Source organism: Balaenoptera physalus (genome assembly GCF_965194825.1).
Source record: "Balaenoptera physalus genome assembly, chromosome: X".
Classification (NCBI taxonomy): Eukaryota; Metazoa; Chordata; class Mammalia; order Artiodactyla; family Balaenopteridae; genus Balaenoptera; species Balaenoptera physalus.
The window spans coordinates 89,476,699-89,496,490 of NC_138903.1; the positions used below are offsets into that span (position 1 = coordinate 89,476,699).

General features: G+C 40.5%; 1 protein-coding gene across 4 annotated transcripts in view; it reads right to left on the bottom strand.

Moving 5' to 3' along the window:
* SYTL4 (synaptotagmin like 4) overlaps positions 1-19,792 on the bottom strand; it is a 157,821-nt gene that overhangs the window by 56,996 nt on the left and 81,033 nt on the right. Inside the window, exon 1 of one of the 4 annotated variants that reach the window (XM_082447598.1) lies at positions 12,887-19,020. The exons of 2 other annotated variants lie outside the window; for them this stretch is intronic. The gene's annotated coding sequence lies outside the window, so the exon portion shown is untranslated. Of the gene's footprint in view, positions 1-12,886; positions 19,021-19,792 lie in introns of those variants that run through there. One more of the 4 variants, XM_082447595.1, reaches the window with a different exon arrangement.

Consider the following 19,792-nt stretch of genomic DNA (forward strand, 5'->3'; position numbering starts at 1 on the left):
TGAATCCACATGGTTACCTTTCAATACCACCAAATTCTGTTCATAAACAGTTTGAAGAAATTCCCACTTAAAATAATAAATATTAATACTTCTCTAAAGTAAGTGCCAGAGGGAAGTGGGATGTCTTAAAATATATATATTTCTCCTGTAGAGTGGTTATTTCGATACATGGAAATGTGGTCTTATTTTCATGATTTCACACTTTTCCTGCTCCTCAGCAATTCCAGGTGTCTTAAACCTACCACCAATCCTAGAAGGCAGATTTCCATAAACATGGTACATAGAAGTAAGTAGAAAACAAGACCATGTGCCCAAACACTCCCCTCAGCAACAGGGGAAATGCATTTATTAAGACAAACCCCATTTGGCTTTCCAGCTTGCAAGATGTACACTAGAAGCTTCCTCTCACAGGAGCCAGACAGGCTCACTAGAACCCCATGAGGTTAATGGGGTGAAGGATGGCCAGTTCATCCCCTCCTCTGCCAAAGTCACTTTCCTTAACAGCCCAAAAGCTTTTTAAAAAAGATAAAAAATCCACAACTAAAAGAACAGAATGCTTTAAAATCCAGGTTTATATGCATAAAACACTTTATTTTTAAGTCTGGTGAGAGCTGACACATTGTCATTTTTCAATAAGCCTCATCACTGTGTGAAACTCCATTATCTTTCCTTAGTCAACAAGCTTTGATAAACCAGCACCCGCCCCCAGGGAAGACCCTCTTCTCCTGCCTGGGTCACAGATGGTGGGGATTTCTAAACTGAACTCTAGCTAGCATCTAATTCTTTCTTGTAGGCCACATCACCTAAAAATCACTCACGCAGTCCCCTTAAATGAGAAATCACGATGGTTCATGACTAATCCAGCCCATGTTCACACATAACTGTGATTTCATGCATTTGGTTTCTTTTTTAATTTTAGGGATGCTGTGATCTAGCTATGGCCACAGAAACCTTAAACACAGTGAAATAACCTGTAGTTGAACTTAAATTGAACTATATATGTGGCAGATAATTTTAAGGTGTTATTTAAGGCCTGTAAGACATAAAATAAATGCTAATTTCTTTCAAATAAAACATTAATAAATGTATACATGAGTATATGTACACAAAAGAGTAGGTAAAAATTGGAGAATATAAAATAAAGATAAAATATTAACATACAAGCTCTCTTTCCCTCCTAAGCTGCTTAACCATAATTACTTTACACATTACATCAAATCCCTAGAACAAGGTTAGTACATGTATTATCAACATCTGGTCTACAGCTAGAAGCAATGTCCTAATATTAAAAAAAATACTGAAGTATAAAAAATTTAAAACTGCTAAAATGTTCAAATTGCATGTATTATATATTTGTTTTGTCTTCAATTCTGACATAGCATATAAAAGTACCTTTAAAAGTTCTAAGCGGGGAGGATATATGAATTTTCGTAATTCAGTTAATATAACTTACAATAAATCAAGGCACTCAAAATGTCTAGATGGACTTTCCTAGCCCCACATGCATAAACATGTGACCTTAGTATTACACATTCAGTAATCAGCATATCAATGAGGATGTCCTTTTATTTTATAAAAATTAATAATCTCCCCCACTAGATAATAAATTGTATGAGAGAAGGGACTTTGTTTTGTTCACTTCTGTACCCTTCAGTGCCAAGAGTGCTGTCTGGCACATAAATGCACACAATAAATATTTGTTGAATGAATGATCTGGCATCAAAAATACCATATATCATATTCAGCCACACCCAAGAACTTATCACCCAGGACTTCTCCACATTTGATATCATTAATTCAAATACCCCACTCTTAACTACAATCCCCTGTCCTTCTGGCCTGTTCACTCAATGACCTGCCCCAGCCCTACACCAGTTCTCAGACCTCATGGCAGGGAGGTAGTCCTCCATAGACCTTTCACTCCTGCCCTGTCAGCTCCTTCCTGTCTTCACTTCCTTTCCTAGACGGTTTGGATTCTATTGTTTCAACTGCACTCTTGTCAATATCCTCAATAACCCATTTTCATCGCAAATATCTAATAAAAATGTAACCCTAGAAGAGCCCAACTGTTGTGCATTATGCCTGCACTGGGACTACTGAGATCTACTGGAGAAAATAATCACAATCTGGTAGATTATGATCAATATGAATTATTGGTCGCCAAGCTCACTTCAACACTGCCTGACACTCCAGCTATGCTTCCCTAGTCTTAGCTTGCTCTCCTGCTCACCACAATATTTCAAACCTTCCTCAAGCACCTCAGTACTCCAACCCAAACCCTGCTCCACTTCAACCCCTGCTCTAAGAGGATGACCTTTCCTCTTCCATCATAGGGAAATATAAACGCTCTCAAACAAGTTACTGCCACCAAATCTATAAACCTGTTTTCATCTGTATCTGTTCACTTTTTGTTCTTCCCCACTGTAATGTCCTTCCTCTTGTTTAAGGGTAATCTCTCCATTTCATTCTGGATCCTCTCCCATCTGGCATGAGGACTTTACTCGGTAAGGACTTTGCTCTATCAATTATCCCTTTCTTCCCATCAGCCTTTAAAGACATCTAAGTCCTCCTAAATTTAAAAAAAAAAAAAGAAGAAGAAAAGAAAAAATTTCTCTGGATCTCAACCCTTCCCCTACTACCACCCTTTCTTTGCTCTTCAGAGACAAATTTCTCTAAGGAATTGCCTCCACTTCTTCATATCCCCAAACATTTCTCAACCCACCAAAGTCTAGCATTCCTCCCCCCACTCCCCTGAAATTGCTCTAAGGTCAACAAGAACCTCCTAAATCCAATGGACAGTAGTCAGTTTTTATTGTCGTAGACCTCTCTGAATCTTTAGCAACACTGACCATTTTTCAATGGAGCCATTCCATTTTGAAAAACTTCTCCTATTGATATTCAAGTAGATGCACAAACATATATCATAAGGATGCTCAATGTTTAAACCAGCAAAAAAAATTATACAATTTAAGCATCAATAAGAAACTGATTAAATAAACTATGGTACATACATATAATGGAATACTATGTCATTGTTAAAAGGAAAGAGGTAGAAGACTTCCCTGGCAGTCCAGTGGTTAAGACCCCAAGCTTACACTGCAGCACTGCAGCAGGCACGGGTTTGATCCCTGGTTGGGGAGCTAAGATCCTGCATGCCGGGGGGCACAGCCAAAAAAAAAAAGAGGTAGTTATATATATATTGACATTGAAAGCATGCCACAAATATTAAGTAAAAAATACACTGCAAAACATATATACTATAATTCCATTTGTATTTTGTAACATATAATTGCAGACAGGATGGATGGATGGATGAATAGATGGATGGAAGGAAGAAAGGAAGTATTTCATATGGGCATGGAAAATGTCTGAAAGGGGATAAAAATTTAATATTGTTACCCCTAGTGAATGGGATGCAGAGAAGAGAATGGAAGACTTATATGTTATCTTTTATTGGGTCAAGTAATAAAAATGTAGTCAGATTCCTAAGCACACCAACATTTCCAAAGTAGGTAAGAAAGAAGTTCAAAGGAGATCAAAAGGGAATGGCCAGAGAGACTGGGTAAGATATATTTTAGTGTTCCAGAGATAAGGGAGGAGAGAGAGAAAGGTGGTTAATGGTTTCAAACATGGAAAAATAAAAAGAAGAGGTAAAAAATAAGAAGTAAGTGTCCAATAAAAAAAGAGCATGAACAGATAATTCTTTTTTTTTTTTTTGTTAGTTTCTGAACAGATAATTCTTGAAGGAGGAAGATCAAATGGCTAATAGATGTAAAAAAGAAAAAGTTTCACTCTTACTGGTAACAAATATTTTTTTATCTTTGCCTATCAATTAAGCAAAATTTTAAAGACAATATTTAATTTTAAAAGGGAAGATGTAAGAAGTACTCACATACTTTGTTGGCAAATGCAAATCAGTTTTGAACTAATAAGGACCTACTGTATAGCACAGGGAACTCTACTCAATATTCTGTAATAACCTATATGGGAAAAGAACCTTAAAAAGAGCGGATATTTGTATATGTATAACTGATTAACTTTGCTGTACAGTAGAAACTAACACAACATTTTAAATCAACTATATTCCAATAAAAATTAAAATAAATAAATTTAAATTTGATTTCTAAAAAGCCGAACTTCAACTTCTCACAATTGCCATTAAATCACTGATTATATAATATGCTCTTTTTTTTTTAAAACACATACCTCCCCTGCAGAAATAAGTTCTACCAAAAAAAAGGCCATCGTCTACCTTCTTCTCCACTATATCTCAAGCACCTAGCCTACAAACTGGCACACTGTTGGCTCTCAGTAAATCAACCCATACTATCTAAGAAATTACAAACAATAGTTTAAAGACACTGATACTAAAGCTATTCTGATGCCTGAGTTGACAGAAGTACAAACAAGAAACAGTGTAGAGGTCATGGAAATTTTCCATCTCTTAGGAATTACTCAAGTTCAAGGTAGGTTTAGATAAACACAGATATGAAAGCCACAGTGGTCCATCATTTCAACTATTCTGGCAGCACTGTCCAGTCTCCTACCCTCTTATATCTCTGTCACAGCACCCAGAAAAATCCCCCAAACTAGATTGACTCCACTCTGTTTCTACACCTGGGCTGATGAGTGCTGTTGGAGAGAATGGATACAGGGTTCTGTGACTTGGGGAGAGACAAACTCAAGTTATCCAAGCCTTTCTAGGCTCACTATGATGTGGCCATCTGGATGGTTTGCCTCTAAAGAGCTCCTCTATTCATCCCTCTCAAATGCTGTTCCAACCCCTCACTGCTCTCATCAGTTGGGACCTCCCTCAAAATCCTGTCCTTCCACAGCTCCTTCCTCCTCCACAGCTTCACCAATCCTGCCCTCTTGCCCTCCTGTCTCAGTGGAAGAGCTACCTCCCTTTCTCTAAACCCGTCTTTTCACCTCTTTCACTCTGAAGTCCCCACCCTCCTGCTTCCTCATCGACCTTGCATGGATCAGGCTCTGTGCCATCTACACATAAATGGGCTCATCTCTCTCCTGTATTTAAAAGGGAACGAAATTAACATTTTCTTCTCCCCTGTGCCCCACTGTCTATAGGAAACACTGTCCTTCCTATCATAGCCAAACCTCTTCCAAATGTATACTGTATTCCTTATCAGTCCCTCTAAGTGCTCTCTCCCCAACCCTCTACAATCTGCCTCTCTCCTCCTACCGCACTGATGTCATCATTGAGATCCTAATTGCCAAATCTAATGAGCATGTTTTTTAAATGTTTTATAGTATGTTTTATCTGATTACGAAAGGGGTACACATCATGAACAAAGTTACGACATACAGCAGACTAAAGAGAAAAAAAATTGCACTGTATAATAGGCAATGGTTAAATATCCCTAATAAATATAGTGTTCTTATAAACAAATGAAATATATAACCCAAAAGAAAAATGTGCAAAGGATATTAAGGAGCAAGTCTCAGGAAAAATACAAATAGCTAACACACATGAAGATACTCAGCCTTACTAGTGACCAGATAAATGAAAGTTAAATCAGTTAGATACTATTTTTCACCTATCAGATTGGCAAAAATTAAAGACTGTCCATTCAAGGGCATGAGGAAAAGCACTCTCAATGGTGAGATTATAAATCCTCTTGGATGACACTTTTGTGATGCCTATTCACATTTTTTAAATGTGCATATCCTTTGACCCAACAATTCTTCTACTAGAAAGCTATCCCACAGAAATATTTCTGTGTCTATCTAGATCTACATACATCATTGAGTATTGTGCAAAGATGCTTATTGCAGCATGTCGTGGCTTGGACTAGGGTGACAGAGGAAATGGAGATGTGACAGAATATAATGACATGGGGCTTCCCTTGTGGCACAGTGGTTAAGAATCCTCCCGCCAATGCAGGGGACACGGGTTCAAGCCCTGGTCTGGGAAGATCCCACATGCCGTGGAGCAACTGAGCCCATGCGCCACAACTACTGAGCCTGTGCTCTAGAGCCCATGAGCCACTACTGAGGCCACGTGCCACAATTACTGAAGCCCGCACGCTGGGAGCCTGTGCTCCGCAACAAGCCACCACAGTGAGAAGCCCACACACCACAACAAAGAGTAGCCCCCTCTTGCCACAACTAGAGAAAGCCCGCACGCAGCAACGAAGACCCAAAGCAGCCAAAAATAAATAAAATAAATTTTTTTAAAAATTAAAAAAAAAAGAATATAATGACATGGTTGGAAGTTCAGGTCAACAGGACTTACTGATGAATTGGGTGTGGGGAGGGGGTTGAGAGAAAGACAGGAATCAAGGGTGACCCTAGGTTCTTGGTTTGAGCAACTGAATAGATAGATGATGGTGCCATTTTACTGAGATAGGGGAGGCTGAGGGAAGGGGCTAGGGATTTGAGAGGACTCAAGAGTCCTGTTTTGGAAACAAAATCATGGACATAGAGAACAGACTACTGGTTGCCAAGGGGGAGGCAGTTGGGGAAGGGATGGATTAGAAGTTTGGGTTTAGCAGATGCAAAGTAGTATACAGAGGATGGCTAAACAACAAGTCCTACTATATAGCACAGAGAACTATATTCAATTATCCTATGATAAATCATAATGGAAAAGAATATTTAAAAAAAAGAATGTATAGGGAATTCCCTGGTGGTCCAGTGGTTAGGACTCTACACTTTCACTGCTGAGGGCGTGGGTTCAATCCCTGATCGGGGAACTAAGATCCTGCAAGCCCCATGGTGTGGCCAAAAAATATGTGTGTGTATATATATGTGTATGTATGTGTGTATATATATATATATATATATATATATATACACACAAACACACATATATACACATATATATATAATTGAATCACTTTGCTATACAGCAGAAATAAACACAACATTGTAAATCAACTATACTTCAATTAAAAAAAGAAAGAAAAAAAAGAGTCCTGTTTTGGCCAAGTTATGTTTAAGATGTCTATTTGATATCCAAGTAGGAATGCTGAATAGGCCATCGGATATATGAGGCTGTAGCTTAGAAGAAAGGCTTGGGACAGAGACATAAATTTGGGAATGATGAGTGTACAGACAGACGGCATTTAAAGCCATGGGGCTAAGACAACCCTCAGAATGGGAGAAAATATTTGCAAATGAAGCAACTGACAAAGGATTAATCTCCAAAATTTACAAGCAGCACATGCAGTTCAATATCAAAAAAACAAACAACCCAATCCAGGAATGGGCAGAAGACCTAAACAGACATTTCTCCAAAGAAGATATACAGATATACAGATTGCCAACAAACACATGAAAGAATGCTCAACATCAGTAATCATTAGAGAAATGCCAATCAAGGCTACAGTGAGATATCACCTCACATCAGTCAGAATGGCTATCCTCAAAAAATCTACAAACAATAAATGCTGGAGAGGGTGTGGAGAAAAGGGAACCCTCTTTCACTGTTGGTGGGAATGTAAATTGATACAGCCACTATGGAGAACAGTATGGAGGTTCCTTAAAAAACTAAAAATAGAACTACCATATGACCCAGCAATCCCACTACTTGGCATATACCCTGAGAAAACCATAATTCAAAAAGAGTCATGTACCACAATGTTCACTGCAGCTCTACTTACAATAGCCAGGACATGGAAGCAACCTAAGTGTCCATCGACAGATGAATGGATAAAGAAGATGTGGCACATATATACAATGGAATATTACTCAGCCACAAAAAGAAATGAAATGGAGGTATTTGTAGTGAGGTGGATGGAGTTAGAGTCTGTCATACAGAGTGAAGTAAGTCAGAAAGAGAAAAACAAATACCGTATGCTAACACATATATATGGAATCTTAAAAAAAAAAAAGGTTTTGAAGAACCTAGGGGCAGGACAGGAATAAAGACACAGATGTAGAGAATGGATTTGAGGACACAGGGAGGGGCAAGGGTAAGCTGGGACAAAGTGAGAGAGTGGCATGGACATATATACACTACCAAATGTAAAACCGACAACTAGTGGGAAGCAGCCGCATAGCACAGGGAGATCAGCTCGGTGCTTTGTGAACACCTAGAGGGGTGGGATAGGGAGGGTGGGAGGGAGACACAAGAGGGAAGAGATATGGGGATATAAGTATATGTATAGCTGATTCACTTTGTTATAAAGCAGAAACTAACACACCATTGTAAAGCAATTATACTCCAATAAAGATGTTTAAAAAAAAAAAAGTCATGTACCACAATGTTCATTGCAGCTCTACTTACAATAGCCAGGACATGGAAGCAACCTAAGTGTTCATCGACAAATGAATAGATAAAGAAGATGTGGCACATATATACAATGGAATATTACTCAGCCATAAAAAGAAACGAAATTGAGTTATTTGTAGTGAGGTGGATGGACCTAGAGTCTGTCATACAGAGTGAAGTAAGTCAGAAAGAGAAAAACAAATACCGTATGCTAACACATATATATGGAATCTTAAAAAAAAAAGGTTTTGAAGAAACTAGAGGCAGGACAGGAATAAAGACACAGATGTAGAGAATGGACTTGAGGACACGGGGAGGGGCAAGGGTAAGCTGGGACAAAGTGAGAGAGTGGCATGGACTTATAAATACTACGAAATGTAAAATAGCTAGTGGGAAGCAGCCGCATAGCACAGGGAGATCAGCTCGGTGCTTTGTGAACACCTAGAGGAGTGGGATAGGGAGGGTGGGAGGGAGACGCAAGAGGGAAGAGATATGGGGATATAAGTATATGTATAGCTGATTCACTTTGTTATAAAGCAGAAACTAACACATCATTGTAAAGCAATTATACTCCAATAAAGATGTTAAAAAAAATTAAAAAAGAAAATAAAGCCATGCTGCTGGATGAATGCATCTAGAAAGATTCTGGATAGAGAGAAGTCAATGGACTGAGCTCTGGATCACTCCACTGTCGAGAGGTTGGGGAGATAAACTGAGTAGAAGAGGAGGCTGGGTAGAAGTTTTTTGTACAAACTTCAGTTTCAGAGAAGTTACCATACATCAAATGGTGGAAAATCACATATTTACCACTGCATCAAGGGTCCAACTCCTTCCAAGCCTGTCTTTTAAAAGATTCTAGCCTTATTTTTCTTTCTGAATACTTCAAAGCATTTAAATAGAACAGTACTTTTTTTTTCTTTTCTGTTACACAGTGGTTTCCTCACATTGTATAATTCTCCTCGTATAAAACTCGTCAAGTACTACACCAGTAGTAATCAGCAATGTCTTTTCCATAAAGTTCATAATATCATAACTACCTCATGCCTAAAAGGCTGAGTGACTTGAGGCCAGAAGCTTAATTTGGTTGGCATCTTTTATTCGTTTGGGCTGTTCACTTCCCTATCACACAGGAACTTTCTCCAGCTTCTATGAGCTCACTGAACAAACGCCTCAAGACATCTGACAAGCCATACTCCCTCTTCTAAGTGCAACCCCCCTTCCTACCCACAAGAAGTACAGCATCTTCACATTTCCACTCTAAACTTTAGAAGTTTCCATCCAGAGACTCATGCCTTAAAAAGAGAGGAAGTACTTCCAACTAGGTCAAAGTTGCCATCAGGCATGCACTCTCAAAGCAAAGCTGTGTGAGAACTGGGCCTGGGGCAGACTGGAGACACTTAGTTTCAGGTCCAGGAGAACACAAAAGAGTGCCAATTCCTAGAATGGTAATGTCATTCATTAATTCAATTAACAAATATTAGCAAGCACCTAGGATGTGCCAGGCTCTGTTATGGATGCTGGGGTCCACTGGTGAATAAAACAGACGGCAATCCCTGCCCACATGGAACTTCCATTATGGAGGGGGGAGAGGGACAGACAATAAGAAAGAAAAATGAATAAAATACATAATATATTACATTAGAGTAATAAGGTAGGGAAGGGGCATATAGAATGTTCAGGGAAGGGGTTATAAGCTTAAATAGGGTGGTTAAGAACGGCCTCACTAAGGTGACATTTAAGTACAAACTCCGAGCTGTCGGATTTCAAGTGCCTCAAAAAGGTGTCTTCTGTACTTCAATTCCACCATCACCTGACCTCAGGCCCTTGAAGGCATGGTATCCCCAGTTCCTAGCACAAATATTTGTTAATCTCTTGTGCTCAAGACAAAGGGAGCTCCAAGATCTAGACCTTGTACTCAGAGAGGTACCTTCCAGGTGGAAAACCAACTGAGAGAGGTGTTAAGGAATTTTCCTGAGGTGTAAACAAAATGCTTTAGGACACAGAATAACTGGTAATTCTGCTTAGGGGAAGGAACTGTGTGTTCAGTAAGGCTGTCCCGAAGGAGGTGACTTTAGAGCTAAATCTTGAGATGAATAGGAATTAATGGCAGAAGAGTGGTCATGGGTGGGAAAGTCTCTCTTCAGGGGAAAAAAAAAAAAGGAGTAACTTGAGCAAAGATCCAGAGATGGAAACAGAAAGGACATTTTCTTGTGGACTGTCCCTCCCTAAGGTGCTCCATCCATCCCACGATAAAACAAGCACACACTCACCCTCAGCCTCTCTGGCCTGGCTGTTGGGAAATCCTTATCACTTTCCACACCCTCATTTCTCCCCTAGCCAGCGGGAAAGGAAAAAGTTGAGTCAGGTGCACATCCCTAGAATCCAGGGTCACCCTCTCTAACTTCAAGACAATTCCTTCTGAGTTGAGATCCCCGAAGGTTTCATTCAACTAGGTACACCCAGGGGTGTGCACTTATAGTGGCAACGTGGCAACCAGCCTCATGTTGAAAGTGAAGTGGGTAAGACATCAGTGAGGTAAGTGGTCCAAAGTCTCTGCAGTGCCTCTGAGGTGGAGTCAAGGACCAAAACTTAGGCTTCAGCTTGGAAGGGAAATTTTTAATCACTTAGTCCTCACCTGTGAGCTATTTAGTGTTCCTAACATCCAAGACAGCAGAGGTGGTGTGATAGGGGATAAGAACACAGTTCGGCAGTCAGATGGCCCAGCTCTGCCCCTCATCAGTTGGGTGATTTGAGACAAGGCACTTAAACTCTCAGAGTCTCCCTTTCATCATAGCATGCTTATAATTGTAGTGCCTAGCACATACACTTATCATTAGGATTATGTGAGATAATTATGTAAAGAATTTATTACAGTGCCTGGCTCAATGAATTCTAACAACCATGATTAGTAGCAGCCTTTAAGGGGAAAAGCTCAGAGAGTGTCAATCAGAATGCCACAGGGAGGAATTGGGACATTGGGATTGACACATATACACTATTGATACCATGTATAAAATAGACAACTGATGGGAACCTACTGTATAGCACAGGGAACTCTACTTAATGCACTGTGGGGTCCTAAATGGGAGGGAAATCCAAAAAGGAGGGGATATATGTATATGTACGGCTGATTCATGTTGCTGTGCAATAGAAGCTAACACAACATTGTAAAGCAACTACACTCCAATAAAAATTAATTTAAAATAACAATAAACAATGTTTTTATAAAAAAAAAAATCAGAATGCCACATACACTCACAGACCAATTATCCCTGAACAGGCCTCCAAACTTCATTTCACTGCTCTAGCCTAGTGAGAGACACCTGAAATTGTGCTACCAGAAATGTTCATCCCCTGCCAGGAAAAGTCTCACAAGCCAAGTTGGTGGTCTTTTTCTACTAGGATTTCCAGCAGGTGCTTCAAAAACAAAACAAAAAAACACCAACAGCTACAACTACAGCAGAAAGCTTCACTAGGGCCTCAACTCTTTGCATTAAACATTGTTCTCTCTCCACAGACCAGCGGGTAAACACATAAGGTCATTAACACCTTAATATTAATGGATTTATGAGGGGTGGGGATGGGGAGCTGAAAGCAGAAAAGAAGCCAGTTAAAAATAGAAAGTACAAGATGTACTGAAGACTAATTTCTAGCACAAATGTACAAGGCCTAGGATCAACCCTGCCTAAAGCAGTATTCTGGAATGCTAGGTCCTCTGGTCCTGAAGAAGCTGGCAGGCTACCGGGGGAAGAAAACTTTGGTTAATGAGAAACATCACCTGTTCGAGTCACCAAAATTCTCGCCAAATGATTTCACCACCAAAAAACCCAACCATTTTATTCAACGTTAAGGGCTGGAGGAACATCTTTTCTGCCCCTTTACAAACCATCACAGAAGATGGAAGCGTTCTGTGTCCCTTCTGAGGGTTGTGGGGACCCTCCTCCAGAAGCGTACCCCCGCTGCCTGCTGGAAGGGTGGCAAGATAAAGCGGCTCAGCTCCAGAGCACACAGCTGGGTCCCCAGCCCAAGCGCAGAGGGTGTCCACTGAGGCAGGGCTCGGGGCCAACCGGCCTCCAGCCTTTTAACCTGCGGCGGATCCACCGAGGGCAGGGAAGCGGACGCCGCGAGGTCAGAGGTCCGGAAAGAGTGCGGGGCCCAGACCCCGCGCGACCGCCGGGCGCTGCGAGAGACACCCCCGAAAAGGTGACTCGACGCCCCGGAGGGCGCAGTTCCCGCTAGGAGCTCGGCCCCACCCCCGCCCCCAGGGCCAGCTCCCGGGAGGGGCCCCCGGCTCCGGAGGGCGGGAAAAGTCGGCCACTCTGGAGGAAGCAGAGCCCCGAGGGACACAGCCCGTGGCGGCGACGGATGGGCCGGGGAAATGGCCAGGGGCGGCCGGGAGAAAGCAGAGTGGTGGGGAGGGACCGCCCCAACAGACGGGAGTCAAAGCGTGGGGGGTGCGGTCCGCACAGGCGGACGGGAGTGGGAACAGGGGGTCAGCTAGGGACAGGGAGAGACTGGGAGAGCGGAAAGGGGTAGGGAAGCGCGCAGGTCCCCGAGATGGGGGTGGGGGCGCTTAGGCAGCGAAAAGGTACTGGGGGCCCAGGAGGCGTCCCGGACCGAGGGCGGAGGGGCGGTTGCGGGCCACGGACCTACCTGTCACCTGCAACAGGTGCCGCGAGAAGGCGAGACGTCCCAGTACCGGATTCAGGGGAGGGTCTCCGAGTCCGGGAAGACTGCAACCCCACTCTGGCGGCTGGCCCTTCTTACCCTCCCGGGAGGCGGAAAAAGCTGCAACTTTCCCTGGAGCGGGGGAGGAGCTGGACTCTTAAAGGGGCCGCACAGCGCTCCGGACTCCTTGGTAGGGGGCCGCGCCTACTGAAGGGGAGCTCTGAGAGCCAAAGCCTTAAGGCACTGGAGGGATGCCGGCCCCGGTTAGCAAAGGGTGCTTGAAGACTGTCGATAGCAGTCTAAGACTAGACCTGGGTTCCATTGGTGGTCACTCTCTCAGACGATACATCATCTTTCTCTTTCAATCAGCCTGAGCCAAAAGTTGTCAAATTGTTGTGTACTTCTAAGAAGATGAAGGCTCTAGACCGTATAATTTGGGGAGATAATGATACTATTCTGATCCTTTGACTTTCAGCTTTTTATAGCAAATAAAAGTGTCTGTCTAAAATAGAAACGTTTTGAGGGAAGGACATAGACTAAATTCACACATGGACACAACTGGTTAAACTCACTAGTAATCAAAGAAGAGCAAATTAGGACCATAATGAAACCCTTTGGCAAAGGTTTTGTTTGTTTGTTTTTAAAACACTTAATGAAGACAAAGTGGCCACCAAACAAGCTCTTTCATAATTGCTAATAGGAGTGTATGTTGGTTTAAAACCCTTTTAGAAAGCATGTGAGCAATATATATCAATAGACTTTAAAATGTTTATATTTACCCAGTAATTACAGATTCCTCTCCCCCCTCTCCCTCCCTCCCTCTCTCTCCATTCTTCTCATCAGCCATTAACCACGCTCAAGTCCCTCTCATCTGTCATAAGCAATTAAACATGCTCAAGTCTCTGCCATCTTAAAAAAAAAAATCCTCCCTACACACTAGGTACCTCTCCAGCTCCTCTTTATGGGCAATTTCTATTCCCTTACTTCTTACTCAGCAATTTGGCTTCCTTCCCCCAACACTCCACTGAAACTGTGCTCAACAAGATACCCAACCAATGACCTCCGTGTCAAAAAAGCTATATTAAATAAATAAATAGGGCATTTTCCCCTTTTTATCTTCCTTGATCTCTCCCCTACATTTAACGCTGTTAACCATTTCCTCCTCCTTGAAAGTCTTCCTGTGGCATCTATGATGCCATACTCTTTTGCTTTTCCTCCTATCCCTTTGCCGTCTCCTCAGTCTCCTTTGCATATTCCACTTCTGCTATCTAACCTCTGAAAGCCAGACATTCTCAGGACTAGGCTACATATACTCTTTCCCTAAATGATCTTTCACTCACTTGGCATGAATTACACCATCTATATGGCCACAACTGTAATTTTATAGTTCTATCCAGACCTCTTCACTGAGCTCTGCTTTCTTGGCAACTCCACTTGGACATCTCAAACTCAACACATCCAGTCAAACATTTTCTCTTAAATTTGCTCCTCCTCCAGTGTTTCTTACCTCAGTAGGTGACAACATGCCACCCAAGGCAAAAATTTTGCACCTAGCATAGTGCCTGGCATATAGTAAGTCCTCACTAATATTTGTATAATGAATGAATGAGTGTTTCCTAAGGAAACAGAAATGTACACAAACTTTTTGTACAATGATGTTAATCACAGTATTACTTAGAATAATAAAACACTAGGAAAAAAACCCCTAATGGGTCAATGGTTAAATATAGTATAGTCATATAATAGAATATTATCTAGACAATAAAATGATATTTACATAGTTCATAACGACAGGATAATGCTTATGCTCTAGTATTAATTGAAAGTAAGATACATTAATATAAAATATGATCACAACAATTAGTGGATATGAGTAGATATGTGTGGAAAAAAGCCTAAAAAGAAATATGGAAAATATTAACAGTGGCTATCTCTAGGTGGTGAAACTAAATGAAGTTTTTGTTTTCCTCCTACTTTTTTGTATTTTTCAACTTTCTTATAATAAGCAAGTATGGCTTTGACAATATAGATTTTTTTTGGAAAAATCTTAAAGGGGAAAGAAAAAAATCATTTTAATTCTAACAGATAAAACAGTAAAATTCAGCCTCCAGGCTCTCCCCACAGTATTCTTCCATACTTTAGCCCTTCAGTACCCCGCCCACAGCCTGAAGTGTGAAGAAGCCACTTCAAAAAGGAAATCCTTTTGTTCTGTCTAGCTTTGCCAGCTCAGCCCTCAGGGGCCCTCTGCTCAGCTCTGGGCTTTGAATGTGTTCACCTCCCTAACCTGGCCTGTGGGAACTCAGACCAAGCACTTCTCTGCTCCTTCTTTGCAGGTTGTCCTTGGTGGAGCTGGAAACACTCTCAGCCAGAAGGGACTTCAGAAAATATTTAGTCTAATCCCCTTATTCCTCAGCAAAATTTCCAGATATTATTTTATGTTTTTACTTCTTTTTACGTGTGCAGTTTCTAACTCTCCAAGGTCCACCTCATTAAGGAGAATGTGAGGATCTGACTCCTTTACTGTAAGACAGTCTCACTGAACCAGCTACAAATACACAGAGACAAACATAAACGATGAACCAAAACAAAGTTAGTCAGCGGCCTGTTTATACAGATTCTGTGCTTTGCAAACTGCTGTCAATTTCTGTTTGATCCTCCTTGTTTGCCACGAGGATACTGTGCTCTAATTCTTATGCCAAATATTGTGAGGGGTCCAATGCAAGCAAACTCAGACACTAACCCACTGCAACAATGTCAACAGGAACTTATGATTATCCTATGTAGAGTATGTAAGCTCCTGTCCCATAGTGAATGACGGATTCAATGAGTTGTTTGATTTTACCATGTTGAGGAAGTTCTGGCTGGTGCTAACTAATAAGACGGAGATTTTCCTCAGCCTTGGGTAACAGGATGCCTCAGTATTGAGCAATTACTCTCTTTTAAAAGCATTAAATATTTCAACTATCACATTTTGAGTGACGTAAGACTAACCTATATAAAAATTTCTATCACAGGAAGGGAAATCCCTGGCAGTCCAGTGGTTAGGACTCTGAGCGTCCACTGCAGGGGGCACGGGTTCGATCCCTGGTCTGGGAACTAAGATCCTGCATGCCTTGCAGTGCGGCCAAAAAAAGAAAAAAAAATTAATTTTAAAAATTTTTAATAAAAAAATAATAAATAAAAATTTCTATCATAAGAATATAAATTCTCTCAGTTAATCTATATACTTTTATGTAATTCCAGTCACAACTCTAAATTTTCTAGGATTAAGATGACAACTGAGTAATTCCAAATAACATTTGGAATAATTAACAGTAAAGAATAGACAATACATTTTTATGAATAAAGGATGAGGGAAGACATTCTATCAGATTGTAAAGACAATTCAATGGAGAAAGTCTTTTAAAAATGATGCTGGAACAAGAAAACATTTTTTTTCCATATGAAAAAAAATGAACCTGTACTTATACCTCACACTGTATACAGAATTTAAACTCAAAATTAATCATAATGTAAATGTAAAATGTAAATGTATAATTTTTTTAGGGAAAAAAGCCATGGCAGAAAATCTTTATGACCTTGAGTCAGACAAGGTGTTCTTAGGTATGGTACACAAAACACAATCTATAAATGAAAAGATTGATAAATTGCATTTCATTAAAAACTTTTGCTCTGCAACAGACAAGTCACAGACTGAGAGAGCATATCTTCCAACCACAAATTAGAGAACTCATACCTTGAAAATTTTTAAAAATTAAAAGCAACAATAATGAAACAATCAATTTTTTAAAAAAATAGATATAATATTTGAACAGACTCCTAACCAAAAAAGATATATGATGGCAAATGAGGACAGGAAAAGAAGCTCAACGCCATTAGTAACTAGGGAAATGCAAATTAAACAAAGGGCAGCATGAAGAAATTTTGGGTGACATCGGGATTTTCTGTATCCTGTCTTTGGTTGTGATTATCAGAATGTATCCATGTCTAAATCTCATAGAACTGTATACCAAAAAAAGGTTAATTTTATTTTATGTAATTATAATTTATTTTATTTTAATTATAATAAAGAAATGAATGGATGAATAAAAAAATTTATATCCAAAAAAAGTATTAAATATTTCAATGTATAAAAATAATATAACAAGCATATGCCAACTACCCAGCTTAAGAAATAGGGCATTATCAATACAACAAAAGCCCTCTGTATCCACCTCGATCCCAAGGTTTTCACTGTCCCAGATTTCATCTTGATCGTTTCCATGTATATCTTTATACATTTTTTGCATATTTGTCAATCCCTAAACAATATGTAGTACTGTACATAAGTAGTATCACTCTGTATGTACCTTCTGCAATTTGCTGTCCTCACTCAACAGTATGCTTAGGAGATTTACCCCTGTAGCTTTAAGTCATTCATTTTTACTGCTAGAGAGCATTCCAGGCATAAAAGTATTCTATCTTATATATGTGTTCTCCTATTGATCAGGTACTTTCAAATTGCCAAAGTCTTATTTCTTAGGATTCTAGGACACTCCCTCTATTTCGGGTTGGATAATAATTTACTTTTGTAAAAAACAACAACAACAAAGAAAAAGCAGGCTTCCTGACAAAGCAAATTTAGTGCACTAGTGAGTATACGTTGTAAAAAGTAGACTCAGTCTCTTATTCAGGCAAGATCAGGGTTTCTCCACCTCCACACTGTCGAGCTTTGGACCAGCTAATGCTTTGTTGCTGGGAGGTGTCCTGTGCATTGTAGGTTGTTCAGTAGCATCTCTGGCCTCTACCCACTAGATGCCAGTAGTGATAACCAAAAACGTCTCCAGATATTGCAAAACGTCCTCAGTTGAGGACCACAGGTCAAGATGTACTGAGTACCCATTACATGAGAAGCACATTAGCAGGTGCTATGGAAAGAAAGATGAATAAACATTGAGAAAAAGTCCCTTTATTCAAAGATACATATTGAGCATCTACTACATGCCAAGTATACTGTGCTAGGCATGGAGATTTTGGTGACCCTTTCCTCAAGGAGTTCACAGTTTATTGCATAGGTGGAGCGAAGGAGACAAACCATAAACATAAAATTATAATACAATGTGGAAAGTGCAAAGCTGGGGAGATGCACAGGATATGTGGGAGCACCTAGGAAGGCCACTTACACCAGACTGGTAGGGAGTGGTCAGTGAAGGGTCCCTGCAAAAAGTAATACCTTCTCTGAAACTTAAAAAAATGAGTAGGAATTAGCTAGACCAAAAAGGGAATTTCAGGCAAAAGAACAGCATAGGCAAAAACAAAAAGGCAAGAAACACTAGGTCTATGCAAAGGAAGTACAAGAAAATTGGTGTTGGCTGGAGCAGAAAATGTAAGGGAAAAGTGATCATAGATGAGGCTAGAAAGATGGCGTATTAGTTTTCTAGGGCTGCCGTAACAAAGTACCACAAAGTGAGTGGCTTAAACAACAGAAACTTATTGCCTTAGTTCTAGAGGCTAGAAATCTGAGATCAAGGTGTCTGCAGGATTAGTTCTTTCTGAGAACTGTAAGAAAAAAAAAAAGCAGTTCCACTTTCCCAGCTTCTGGTGGTCTGTTGGCAATCTTAAGCGTTTCTTGGCTTATAGAAGCATCACCCTGATCCCTGCCTTCATCTTCACATGGCATTCTCTTGGTTTATGTGTCCCTGTGTCCAAAATTTCCCTTTTCATAAAGACAGTAGTCATATTGCATTAGGGCCTACCCTAATGACCTCATCTTAACTAATTACATCCGCAATGACCCAGTTTCTAAATTAGAACACATTCTAAGGTACTGGGGCTTAGGACTTCAACATATGAATGTTGGGAGGGATACAATTCAACCCATAACAGATGGGTAGGGATTAGAACTTCAGAGGCCTTGTAAGTCAGGTTAAGGAATTTGGACTTTATTCAGTAGCTGATTACGGCCATTCAAGGAGCCCTGGAGTTCTCTATCATTTTTGGTGACGCCACTCAAATTATTTTTCATTCTTTTTATGGCTGAATAATATTCCACTGTATGGGGTGGGAGGGAGGGAGAGGCAAGAGGGAAGAGATATGGGAACATATGTATATGTATAACTGATTCACTTGTTATAAAGCAGAAACTAACACACCACTGTAAAGCAATTATACTCCAATAAAGATGTTAAAAAAATATATTCCAGGGCTTCCCTGGTGGCGCAGTGGTTGAGAATCTGCCTGCCAATGCAGGGGACATGGGTTCGAGCCCTGGTCTGGGAAGATCCCACATGCCACGGAGCAACTGGGCCCGTGAACCACAACTACTGAGCCTGCGTGTCTGGAGCCTGTGCTCTGTAACGAGAGGCCGCGATAGTGAGAGGCCGCGATAGTGAGAGGCCTGCGCACCGCGATGAAGAGTGGCCCCCGCTTGCCGCAACTAGAGAAAGCCCTCGCACAGAAACAAAGACCCAACACAGCCAAAAATAAATATAAAAATAAATTTAAAAAAAAAAAGACCTAAAGAAGAAATACATGGCGAATATCTTTAAAAAAAAAAAATTCCACTGTATGGATAAGCCAGGTTTTGCTTATCCATTCATCAGTTGATGGATATTTGGGTTGTTTCAACATTTTGGCTATTATGAATAATGCTGATATAAACATTCATGTATGAGGTTTTTCTGAACATATGTTTTCAAACCTCTTGTGTACATACCTAGGAGTGGAGTTACTGGGTCATAGTAACTATGTTTAACCTTTCAAGGAATAGCCAGATTTCTTTTCAAAGTGGCTGTACCATTTTACATCCCCACCAGCAATGTATGAGGGTTCCAATTTATCCACATCCTTGGTAACAGTGATTATTATTGGTTTTTTGATTAGACGTCCCAGTGGGTGTGAAGTGATATCTCA